The sequence below is a fragment of the Triticum aestivum genome, chromosome 3A (genome assembly GCF_018294505.1).
Source record: "Triticum aestivum cultivar Chinese Spring chromosome 3A, IWGSC CS RefSeq v2.1, whole genome shotgun sequence".
In the NCBI taxonomy this organism is placed as follows: domain Eukaryota; kingdom Viridiplantae; phylum Streptophyta; class Magnoliopsida; order Poales; family Poaceae; genus Triticum; species Triticum aestivum.
The window spans coordinates 451402368-451416250 of NC_057800.1; positions in this window are offsets into that span (position 1 = coordinate 451402368).

The window sequence follows — 13883 nt, forward strand, 5'->3', positions numbered from 1 at the left end:
AACTCGGCTGCTAAAAACGATCAAGCAATGGGGCTCCTAAGGTCGGGGAAGGCTCTGATTACCAACTTGTAACGCCCTCGATGCGGCTATAGCTCCCACGTGTCGAGGCACGACTTAGAGGCATAACCGCATTGAAAGCAATGTCGCAAGTCAGGCAATCATTACAACATCCCATGTAATATATAATAAAAGGGGGAGATAACATAGTTGGCTTACACTCGCCACGTCACATCAGAGTACATAAATAACATCCATCAAACAAATCACTCATGGCCCGACTACGGTGCCAAAATAGAAAAGAACCCCAACATGCGACAAGGTCCTGAATCGATAACCCCAACTAGGCACCACTACTGATCATCCGGAAAAGACACGTAGTATCGCTGAGAGTCCTCGTCGAACTCCCACTTGAGCTCGTAATCGTCAACTGGAGCAGAAACACCTGGACCTGCATCTGGAGTTGTAGTATCTGTGAGCCACAGGGACTCAGCAATCTCACACCCACGCGATCAAAACTATTTAAGCTCATAGGAATGGATAAGGCAAATATATGTGGAGCTGCAGCAAGCGACTAGCATATGTGGTGGCTAACTTATACGCAAAAGAGAGCGAGAAGAGAAGGCGAAGCACGAGCGAGAAGCTAAAGGAACATCCTGCGCAAGCATAACTCCAACACCGTGTCCACTTCCCGGACTCCGCCGAGAAGGGGCCATCACGGTAACACACACGGTTGATTCATTTTAATTAAGTTTAGTTAAAGTTATCTACAACCGGACATTAACAAATTCCCATCTGCCCATAACCGCGGGCACGGCTTTCGAAAGATCAATCCCTGCAGGGGGGTCCCAACTTAGCCCATAACAAGCTCTCACGGTCAACGAAGGAATAGACCTCCACCCAAGACACACCGATCAGACTCGGTATCTCGGTACAACAAGATGATTCGACAGGTTAAAACAAGTCCAGCAACACCGCCCGAATGTGCCGACAAATCCCGATAGGAGCTGCACATATCTCTTTCTCAGGGCACACTCAGATGAGCAATCCGTACAACTAAAACCAAACCTCGAGTTTCCCCGAGGTGGCGCTGCACAGGGCTCTAGTTCGGACCAACACTCAGAGGAGCACTGGCCCGTGGGGGGCTAAAATAAAGATGACCTTCGGGCTCCGGAAACCCAAGGGAAAAAGAGGCTAGGTGGCAAATGGTAAAACCAATGTTGGGCATTGCTGGAAAAGCTTTAATCAAGGCGAACTATCAAGGGGTTCCCATTATAGCCCAACCGCGTAAGGGACGCACAATCCGGGAACATAACACCGATATGACGGAAACTAGGGCGGCAAGAGTGGAACAAAACACTAGGCGAGAGGCCGAGCCTTCCACCCTTTACCAAGTATATAGATGCATTAAGATAACATAGCAATATAATGATATCCCAACAAGTAAATAAATGTTCCAACAAGGAACGGCTCCAATCTTCACCTGCAGCTAACAACGCTATAAGAAGGGCTGAGCAAAGCGGTAACATAGCCAATCAACGGTTTGCTAGGACAATGGTGGGTTAGAGGTTCAACATGGCAATTGGGAGGCTGACAAGCAAAAGGTAGGCATCGTAGCAGTGGCAAAGCAAAAGAGCGAGCAAACTAGCATAGCAAAGATAGTAGTGATTTCGAGGGTATGATCATCTTGCCTGCACAGTTGTCAGAGTTGACTGGATCCTCACAAGCAAACTCAACGGGCTCCTCGGTAGCGAACTCGTCTCCCGGCTCTACCCAACAAGACAAACAAGCAACAAGGATACAATCAACCACGGCAAGACCAAGCAATATGATGAAATGACGATATGCTATGCGGGATGCGATGCGGGATGCAAAATGCAAGATATGACAGGAAATGCATGAACCTGGCATCAACTTGGAAAACCAAGTGTGCCACTGGATAGAGGGGATGAAATCGCTTGAAAACGATATAAAGATCATTGGAATCGGAGTTACGGTTTGGAAATGGCAAGCGTTTTAAGATATGACACCGGTCTGCGATTTACAGCAAGTAGGCATCTAAATGCAACGAAATGAACATGCTACAGCCACCAAACATGAAAACAAAATACATGGCAGTGAAGTACACAAGATGGTTGACAAAACACTAGCACTGAGCCATAGGCAAATTCATCCATTAAGAGGTTCAAACAAGCATGGCTAAAACGCAAATGCAAAACAGATTCCAGACTTAGTGAAATTAACACTAGTCTGAAATTTCAGATCACGATGCTCTCTTCGGAGCAGCAAAACAACATGATAGAAAACCTGAACATGACAAGTAAGAACATGGCATGGAGCTACTCAACAAGCTTAATAAAACACCCAAAGTGACCTGGGGCCAAAAGGGTTCACAAAATACTCTACCGAGCTCACGAACATAGCTCGAACACAATCAGTTTTCAGACTTAGTGAAAACTGAGACACGCTGAAATATAACTCACGAAGGCATGTCAACGAGCTCGATGCACTCACTACGGTGCAAGTCATGGCAAGGAAAGCATATAACCAGCAAGAAGGCACAATGTGCTAGCTACACATGGCAAGAACGAAGGCATAGCATGCATGGAACACTAACGGTAGCATCGGCAAAATCGCAAACAAGTTGACGATCTGCCCAGATTAACAACGAAGCAAAAGTTGAGCTCGATTGAGTCAACCTAGAGCACTCCACATATGTAACCAAAGACATGGATGGATAGAGCATAACTTAAATATCAAAACTCCCCAAGTCTCTGAAATCTGCAATCTCAGGTACCTCTCTTCGCAAGCTTGCACAAGACAACACACACATCCTAAAAATACATGGGTGGCACCTCTGGAAAGAAGACAAAATGCTTAACAATTCATCCCAAAGGGGCACAGGCATATCATGCACGAATTAAACATGGCAAAAATGACAAAAGTGCATGATGAACTAACGGATCTGCAATCTAACTCACGAAGCCTCCTTCTGACAGCATTTTGGGTAACAAGATGACCTCAAATGCAAATGATGCAATGGAACGAAATGATGTACATGTCGAGGCGAAGATTATGATATATCATATGCCCAAAACGGATCTACCGATGAGGAGATACGGGTCCTCGAACAGGAGCATATGGAGTAAAAATCTAGGGACTTAGAAAAATCGGAGGGGGGGTTAGGGTTTACTGTTCACGCGACCGGATCCAGATCGGGATCGCGGCGCGGAAGCCGAGGCGGCGCCGGCGGCGGAGCTCGAGCTCGCCGGAGCTGCGGGGTGCGCCGGCGGTGGAGGAGGTCGCCGGGAGGGGCGGCGCCGGCGAGGAGGCAGCGGAGGGGCGCGGAAGCCGAGGGCGGGGAGCGGCCGGGCGGCGGGCGGCGACCTCCGGCTGGGGCGGCGGCGGCGCCCGCGGCGGCGGCCGGCCGGGGAGAAGACGGCGGCGGGGCGCGGGACAAGGCGCGGCGGCGGATCGGGCCGCGGGGGCCCCGCACGGGCCTCGCGGGCCCGCGGGCGGCGGCGAACTGGGGACCGGGCGGCGTCCACTAGGAGGCCGACACGTGGCGGCGTACGGGGAGGCCGGACATGTCCGTCGGCGGCGGGTGTGTCCGACGGCGGCGGGAGGAGTTGGATCTAGGGTTAGGGGGGAGAAGAACCGTGGATTTCGGAGGGGGGTGTATATATAGGCATAAGTGGAGCTTGGAGAGTCCAAATGAGGTGCGGTTTTCGCCCACACGATCGTGATCGAACGCTCTAGGACATGGAGCAGAGTTTGGTGGGCTTTTGGCCAAATTTGGGGGGTGTTGGGCTGCAACACACACGAGGCCTTTTCGGTCCCTCGGTTAACCGTTGGAGTATCAAACGAAGTCCAAATGATACGAAACTTGACAGGTGGTCTACCGGTAGTAAACCAAGGCCGCTTGGCAAGTCTCGGTCCAATCCGGAAATGTTTAATACCCACACACGAAAGAAAGCTAGAAATGGCCACCGGAGGAGAACGAAGCGCCGGAATGCAAAACGGACAACGGGGAAAATGCTCGAATGCATGAGATGAACATGTATGCAAATGCAATGCACGAGATGACATGGTATGAGATGCATGAAAATGAAAACAACACACGGAGACAAAGACCCGGACCCGAGAAATAAATATAACTTGACACCGGAAACGGCAAGAGTTGGAGTACAAATGGGGAAAGTTACATCTGGGGCGTTACAATCTCTCACTAATTATCAAGAAGTGTTCTCCCTGAGTATGCACCGTTGCGAAAGTTCTTCGTGCTGAGACACCACGTGATGATCGGGTGTGATAGGCTCTACTTTCAAATACAACGGGTGCAAAACAGTTGCACACGCAGAATACTCAGGTTATACTTGACAAGCCAAGCATATACAGATATGGCCTCGGAACACGGACACCGAAAGGTCAAGCGTGAATCATATAGCAGATATGATCAACATAGCGATGTTCACCAATGAAACTACTCCATCTCACGTGATGATCGGACATGGTTTAGTTGATTTGGATCACGTAATCACTTAGAGGATTAGAGGGATGTCTATCTAAGTGGGAGTTCTTAAGTAATATGATTAGTTGAACTTAAATTTATCATGAACTTAGTCCTGGTAGTATTTTGCAAATACTGTTGTAGATCAATAGCTTGCGTTGTTGCTTCCCTGTGTTTATTTTGATATGTTCCTAGAGAAAATTGTGTTGAAAGATGTTAGTAGCAATGATTCGGATTGGATCCATGATCTGAGGTTTATCCTCATTGTTGCACAGAAGAATTATGTCCTTGATGCACCGCTAGGTGATGGACCTATTGCAGGAGCAGATGCAGACATTATGAACGTTTGGCTAGCTCAATATTATGACTACTTGATAGTTTAGTGCACCATGCTTAATGGCTTAGAATTGGGACTTCAAAGACGTTTTGAACGTCATGGAGCATATGAGATGTTCCAGGAGTTGAAGTTAATATTTCAAGCAAATACCCGAGTTATCAAGATCGTCACCACGCCGTCGTGCTAACGGAACTCTTCCCCGACACTTTGCTGGATCGGAGTCCGGGGATCGTCATCGAGCTGAACGTGTGCTAGAACTCGGAGGTGCCGTAGTTTCGGTGCTTGATCGGTCGGGCCGTGAAGACGTACGACTACATCAACCGCGTTGTGCTAACGCTTCCATTGTCGGTCTACAAGGGTACGTAGATCACACTCTCCCCTCTCGTTGCTATGCATCACCATGATCTTGCGTGTGCGTAGGAATTTTTTTGAAATTACTACGTTCCCCAACAGTGGCATCCGAGCCTGGTTTTATGTATTGATGCTATATGCACGAGTAGAACACAAGTGAGTTGTGGGCGATATAAGTCATACTGCTTACCAGCATGTCATACTTTGGTTCGGCGGTATTGTTGGACGAAGCAGCCCGGACCGACATTACGCGTACGCTTACGCGAGACCGGTTCTCCCGACGTGCTTTGCACAAAGGTGGCTAGCGGGTGATAGTTTCTCCAACTTTAGTTGAACCGAGTGTGGCTACGCCCGGTCCTTGCGAAGGTTAAAACAGCACCAACTTGACAAACTATCGTTGTGGTTTTGATGCATAGGTAAGATTGGTTCTTGCTTAAGCCCGTAGCAGCCACGTAAAACTTGCGTAGGTAAGATTGGTTCTTGTTTTTGCAGGGCATGTTGTGATGTGATATGGTCAAGAAATGATGCTAAATTTTATTGTATGAGATGATCATGTTTTGTAATCGAGTTATCGGCAACTGGCAGGAGCCATATGGTTGTCGCTTTATTGTATGCAATGCAATCGCGCTGTAATGCTTTACTTTATCACTAAGCGGTAGCGATAGTCGTGGAAGCATAAGATTGGCGAGACGACAACGATGCTATGATGGAGATCAAGGTGTCGCGCCGGTGACGATGGTGATCATGACGGTACTTCGAAGATGGAGATCACAAGCACAAGATGATGGTGGCCATATCATATCACTTATATTGATTGCATGTGATGTTTATCTTTTATGCATCTTATCTTGCTTTGATTGACGGTAGCATTATAAGATGATCTCTCACTAATTATCAAGAAGTGTTCTCCCTGAGTATGCACCGTTGCGAAAGTTCTTCGTGCTGAGACACCACGTGATGATCGGGTGTGATAGGCTCTACTTTCAAATACAACGGGTGCAAAACAGTTGCACACGCAGAATACTCAGGTTATACTTGATAAGCCAAGCATATACAGATATGGCCTCGGAACACGAAGACCGAAAGGTCAAGCGTGAATCATATAGCAGATATGATCAACATAGTGATGTTCACCAATGAAACTACTCCATCTCACGTGATGATCGGACATGGTTTAGTTGATTTGGATCACGTAATCACTTAGAGGATTAGAGGGATGTCTATCTAAGTGGGAGTTCTTAAGTAATATGATTAGTTGAACTTAAATTTATCATGAACTTAGTCCTGGTAGTATTTTGCAAATACTGTTGTAGATCAATAGCTTGCGTTGTTGCTTCCCTATGTTTATTTTGATATGTTCCTAGAGAAAATTGTGTTGAAAGATGTTAGTAGCAATGATTCGGATTGGATCCATGATCTGAGGTTTATCCTCATTGTTGCACAGAAGAATTATGTCCTTGATGCACCGCTAGGTGACGGACCTATTGCAGGAGCAGATGCAGACATTATGAATGTTTGGCTAGCTCAATATTATGACTACTTGATAGTTTAGTGCACCATGCTTAATGGCTTAGAATCGGGACTTCAAAGACGTTTTGAACGACATGGAGCATATGAGATGTTCCAGGAGTTGAAGTTAATATTTCAAGCAAATACCCGAGTTGAGAGATATGAAGTCTCCAACAAGTTCTATAGCTAAAAGATGGAGGAGAATCGCTCAACCAGTAAGCATGTGCTCAGATTGTCTGAGTACTACAATCGCTTGAATCAAGTGGGAGTTAATCTTCCAGATAAGATAGTGATTGACAGAATTCTCTAGTCACCATCACCAAGTTAGTAGAACTTCGTGATGAACTATGATATGCATGGGATAACGAAAACGATTCCCAAGCTCTTCGTAATGCGGAAATTGACGAAGGTAGAAATCGAGAAAAACATCAAGTGTTGATGGTAGACAAGACCACTAGTTTCAAGAAAAGGGCAGAGGGAAGAAGGGGAACTTCAAGAAGAACAGCAAGCAAGTTGCTGCTCAAGTGAAGAAGCCCAAGTCTGGTCCTAAGCCTGAGACTAAGTGTTTCTACTGCAAAGGGACTGGTCACTGGAAGCGGAACTACCCCAAGTGATTGGCAGATAAGAAGGATGGCAAAGTGAACATAAGTATATTTGATATACATGTTATTGATGTGTACTTTACTAGTGTTTATAGCAACCCCTTAGTATTTGATACTAGTTCAGTTGCTAAGATTAGTAACTCGAAACGGGAGTTGCAGAACAAACAGAGACTAGTTAAGGGTGAAGTGACGATGTGTGTTGGAAGTGGTTCCAAGATTGATACGATCATCATCGCACACTCCCTGTACTTTTGGGATTAGTGTTGAACCTGAATAAGTGTTATTTGGTGTTTACGTTGAGCATGAATATGATTTGATCATGTTTATTGTAATACGGTTATTCATTTAAGTAAGAGAATAAATTGTTGTTCTGTTTACATGAATAAAACCTTATATGGTTACACACCCAATGAAAATAGTTCATTGGATCTCGATCGTAGTGATACACATAATCATAATATTGAAACCAAAAGATGCAAAGTTAATAATGATAGTGCAACTTATTTGTGGCACTGCCGTTTAGGTCATATTGGTGTAAAGCGCATGAAGAAACTCCGTGCTAATGGGTTTTTGGAATCACTTGATTATAAATCAGTTGATGCTTGCGAACCATGCCTCATGGGCAAGATGACTAAAATGCCGTTCTCCAGAACTATGGAGCGAGCAACTGACTTATTGGAAATAATACATACTGATGTATGAGATCCGATGAGTGTTAAGGCTCGTGGCGGGTATCATTATTTTCTGACCTTCACAGATGATTTGAGCAGATATGGATATATCTACTTAATGAAACACAAGTCTGAAATATTTGAAAAGTTCAAAGAATTTCAAAGTGAAGTGGAGAATCATCGTAACAAGAAAATAAAAGTTTCTACGATATGATCGCAGAGGTAAAATATTTGAGTTACGAGTCTGGCCTTCAGTTAAAACAATGTGAAATAGTTTCACTACTCACGCCACCTGGAACACCACAGCATAATGGTGTGTCCGAACATCATAACTGTACTTTATTAGATATGGTGCGATCTATGATGTCTCTTACCGATCTACCACTATCGTTTTGGGGTTATGCATTAAAGACAGCTGCATTCACGTTTAAAAGGGCACCATCTAAGTCCGTTGAGACGACACAATCTGAACTGTGGTTTGGCAAGAAACCAAAGTTGTCGTTTCTTAAAGTTTGGGATTGTGATGCTTATATGAAAAAGTTTCATCCTGATAAGCTCAAACCCAAATAGGAGAAATATGTCTTCATAGGATACCCAAAGGAGACTATTGGGTACACCTTCTATCACAGATCCGAAGGCAAGACATTCGTTGCTAAGAATGGATCCTTTCTAGAGAAGGAGTTTCTCTTGAAAGAAGTGAGTGGGAGGAAAGTAGAACTTGATAAGGTAATTGTACCTTCTCCCTTATTGAAAAGTAGTTCATCACAAGAAATCTGTTCCTGTGACTACTACACCAATTAGTGAGGAAGACTAATGATGATGATCATGTAACTTCAGATCAAGTTAATACCGAATCTCGTAGGTAAACCAGAGTGAGATCCGCACTAAAGTGGTATGGTAATCCTGTTCTGGAAGTCATGTTACTAGACCATGACGAACTTGCGAACTATGAGGAAGCGATGATGAGCCTAGATTCCGCGAAATGGCTTGAGGCCATGAAATCTGAGATGAGATCCATGTATGAGAACAAAGTATGGACTTTGATAGACTTGCCCAATGATCGGCGAGCCATTGAGATTAAATGGATCTTCAAGAGGAAGACGGATGTTGATAGTAGTGTTACTATCTACAAAGCTAGAATTGTCGCAAAAAGGTTTTTGACAAGTTCAAGGTGTTGACTATGATGAGAGTTTCTCACTCGTATCTATGCTTAAGTCTGTCCGAATCATGTTAGCAATTGCCGCATTTTATGAAATCCAGCAAATGGATGTCAAAACTACATTCCTGAATGGATTTCTGGAAGAAGAGTTGTATATGATGCAGCCGGAAGGTTTTGTCGATCCAAAAGGAGCTAACAAAGTGTGCAAGCTCCAGCGATCCATTTATGGACTGGTGCAAGCCTCTCGGAGTTGGAATAAACGCTTTGATAGTATGATCAAAGCATATAGTTTTATACAGACTTGCGGTGAAGCCTGTATTTACAAGAAAGTGAGTGGGAGCACTACAGCATTTCTGATAAGTATATGTGAATGACATATTGTTGATCGGAAGTAATGTAGAATTATTCTGCAAAGCATAAAGGAGTGTTTTTAAAGAAGTTTTACAAAGAAAGACCTTGGTGAAGCTGCTTACATATTAAGCATCAAAATCTATAGAGATAGATCAAGACGCTTGATAAGTTTTTTCAATGAGTACATACCTTGACAATATTTTGAAGTAGTTCAAAAATGGAACAGTCAAAGAAAGAGTTCTTGGCTGTGTTACAAGGTATGAAATTGAGTAAGACTCAAAGCCCGACCACGGCAGAAGATAGAAAGAGAATGAAAGTCATTCCCTATGCCTCAGCCATATGTTCTATAAAGTATGCCATGATGTGTACCAGATCTATTGTATACCCTACACTGTGTTAAGCAAGGGAGTACAATAGTGATCTAAGAGTAGATCAGTGGACATTGGTCAAAATTATCCTTAGTGGAATAAGGAAATATTTCTCGATTATGGAGGTGACAAAAGGTTCGTCGTAAAAAGTTACGTCGATGCAAGTTTTGACACAGATCTGGATGACTCTAAGTCTCGATCTAGATACATATTGAAAGAGGGAGCAATTAGCTAGAGTAACTCCGTGCAGAGCATTGTAGACATAGAATTCGCAAAATACTTACAGATCTATATGTGACAGACCCGTTGACTAAAATTATCTCACAAGCAAAACATGATCACACCTTAGTACTCTTTGGGTGTTAATCACATAAATGATGTGAACTAGATTATTGACTCTAGTAAACCCTTTGGGTATAGATCACATGACGATGTGAACTATGGGTGTTAATCACATGGTGATGTGAACTCTTAGTGTTGAATCACATGGCGATGTGGACTAGATTATTGACTCTAGTGCAAGTGGGAGACTGAAGGAAATATGCCCTAGAGGCAATAATAAAGTTATTATTTATTTCCTTATATCATGATAAATGTTTATTATTCATGCTAGAATTGTATTAACCGGAAACATAATACATGTGTGAATACTTAGACAAACAGAGTGTCACTAGTATGCCTCTACTTGACTAGCTCGTTAATCAAAGATGGTTATGTTTCCTAACCATGGACAAAGAGTTGTTATTTGATTAACGGGATCACATCATTAGATGAATGATCTGATTGACATGACCCATTCCATTAGCTTAGCACCCGATCGTTTAGTATGTTGCTATTGCTTTCTTCATGACTTATACATGTTCCTATGACTATGAGATTATGCAACTCCCGTTTGCCGGAGGAACACTTTGTGTGCTACCAAACGTCACAACGTAACTGGGTGATTATAAAGGTGCTCTACAGGTGTCTCCAAAGGTACATGTTGGGTTGGCGTATTTCGAGATTAGGATTTGTCACTCCGATTGTCAGAGAGGTATCTCTGGGCCCTCTCGGTAATGCACATCACATAAGCCTTGCAAGCATTGCAACTAATGAGTTAGTTGTGAGATAATGTATTACGGAACGAGTAAAGAGACTTGCCGGTAACAAGATTGAACTAGGTATTGAGATACCACGATCGAATCTCGGGCAAGTAACATACCGATGACAAAGGGAACAACATATGTTGTTATGCGGTCTGACCGATAAAAGATCTTCGTAGAATATGTAGGAGCCAATATGAGCATCCAGGTTCCGCTATTGGTTATTGACCGGAGACGTGTCTCGGTCATGTCTACATTGTTCTCGAACCCGTAGGGTCCGCACGCTTAAGGTTTCGATGACAGTTATATTATGAGTTTATGCATTTTGATGTACCGAAGTTTGTTCGGAGTCCCGGATGTGATCACGGACATGACGAGGAGTCTCGAAATGGTCGAGACGTAAAGATCGATATATTGGATGACTATATTCGGACATCGGAAAGGTTCCGAGTGATTCGGGTATTTTTCGGAGTACCGGAGAGTTACGGGAATACGTATTGGGCCTTATTGGGCCATACGGGAAAGAAGAAAAAGGGCCTCAAGGGTGGCCGCACCCCTCCCATTGGTCTGGTCCGAATTGGACTAGGGAAGGTGGGCACCCCCTTCCTTCCTTCTCCTTTTTCCTTCCTCTTTTCCTATTCCATATGGGAGGTGGAATCCTACTAGGACTAGGGAGTCCTAGTAGGACTCCACACTTGGCGCGCCCCCTCCTAGGGTCGGCCTCCTCCTCCCTTGCTCCTTTATATACGGGGGCAGGGGGCACCTTAAGACACAAGTTGATCCACGTGATCATATTCTTAGCCGTGTGCGGTGCCCCCTTACATCATAATCCTCGATAATATTGTAGCGATGCTTAGGCAAAGCCCTGCGACGGTAGTACATCAAGATCGTCACCACGCCGTCGTGCTAACGGAACTCTTCCCCAACACTTTGCTGGATCGGAGTCCGGGGATCGTCATCGAGCTGAACGTGTGCTAGAACTCGGAGGTGTCGTAGTTTCGGTGCTTGATCGGTCGGGCCGTGAAGACGTACGACTACATCAACTGCGTTGTGCTAACGCTTCCGCTGTCGGTCTACAAGGGTACGTAGATCACACTCTCCCCTCTCGTTGCTATCCATCACCATGATCTTGTGTGTGCGTAGGAATTTTTTTGAAATTACTACGTTCCCCAATATGGTTTTGGGCCAAAATAGAGGGGTGTTGGGCTGCAACACACATGAAGCCTTTTCGGTCTCTCGGTTAACCGTTGGAGCATCAAACAAAGTCCAAATGGTACGAAACTTGACAGGCGGTCTACCGGTAGTAAACCAAGGCCGCTTGGCAAGTCTCGGTCCAATCCGGAAATGTTTAATCCCCATACATGAAAGATAGGTAGAAATGACCACCGGAGGAGAACGAAGCGCCGGAATGCAAAACGGACAACGGGGAAAATGCTCGAATGCATGAGATGAACACGTATGCAAATGCAATGCACATGATGACATGATATGAGATGCATGACAACGATAACAACACATGGAGACAAAAACCCAAACCCGAGAAAATAAAATAACTTAAGGCCGGAAATGGCAAGAGTTGGAGTACATATTGGGTAAATCACATCCGGGGTGTTACAACACTCCACCACTACGAAAGGATCTCGTCCCGAGATCTAGGACTGAAAGAATGTCGGGTACTCAGAACGGAGGTGATCCTCGCGTTCCCAGGTAGCTTCATGGTCGGAATGGTGTGACCACTTGACTTTGAGGAATTTGATTGACTTGTTGCGAGTCTTGCATTCAGTCTCTTACAGAATAGCAACGGGGTGCTCACGATAAGAGAGATCTTCTTGGAGCTCAATGTCCTCGAAGTTGACGGTGCGGTCAGGAGTCTTGAAGCACTTTCGGAGCTGAGAGACATGGAACATGTCATGAACATTTGCAAAGTTTGAAGGAAGCTCGAGTTGATAGGCGAGATCGCCTCTCTTGCTGACAATCTTGAAAGGTCCCACGTATCTGGGGGCAAGCTTCCCTTTGATACCGAAGCGACGAGTACCTTTCATTGGAGAGACGCGGAGGTAAACATGATCTCCGATCTCGAAAGCCAAATCATGGTGCTTACTATCATAGTAGCTCTTCTGGCGGGATTGGGCTGCTTTGAGGTTATCTCGAATGACTTTGCACATTTCCTCTACCTCTGTGATTAAGTCATTTCCGAGAAGCTGACGTTCACCGGTTTCGGACCAGTTGAGAGGGGTACAGCACTTCCTGCCATACAGGATTTCAAATGGGGCCTTGCCCGAACTTGCTTGAAAAATGTTGTTGTAGGAGAATTCAGCATAAGGAAGACAATCCTCCCACTTCATGTCGAAGGAGATCACACAAGCCCTAAGCATATCTTCAAGAATCTGATTGACACGCTCGACTTGACCGCTAGTTTGAGGATGGAAAGCTGTGCTGAAACGGATGTTGGTGCCCATGGCCTTCTGAAACGAATCCCAAAACTTGGAGGTAAAGATGCTGCCACGGTCTGAAGAGATCACTTGTGGAATACCGTGCAGAGAGACAATCCAAGAGGTATAGAGTTCCGCCAATTGAGCTACAGTGATAGACTATTTGATAGACAGAAAGTGAGCCACTTTGGTGAGTTTGTCGATAACAACGAATATAGCATCATTGCCACGCTTGGACTTTGGAAACCCAGTTATGAAGTCGATCAACTGTGTGTTTGCATTGGTTGCGGCCATCACAGCTTGCCATGCCTCCGGAGGAGGGGGAGGTGGTGGAGGATCTTGATTTTGATTCTGATTGGTGCTCTTAGCGGGAGCCATCCTGAAGAGGTTGACCACCATTCGCACATTGACAGATAAAATGAAGCTGAATCCAACGGAATGAAAATTGCAACATAAAGTCTTCACATCCAAACAAAATGAACGAATGCATTCCTCTTGAAATGGTCACATATCC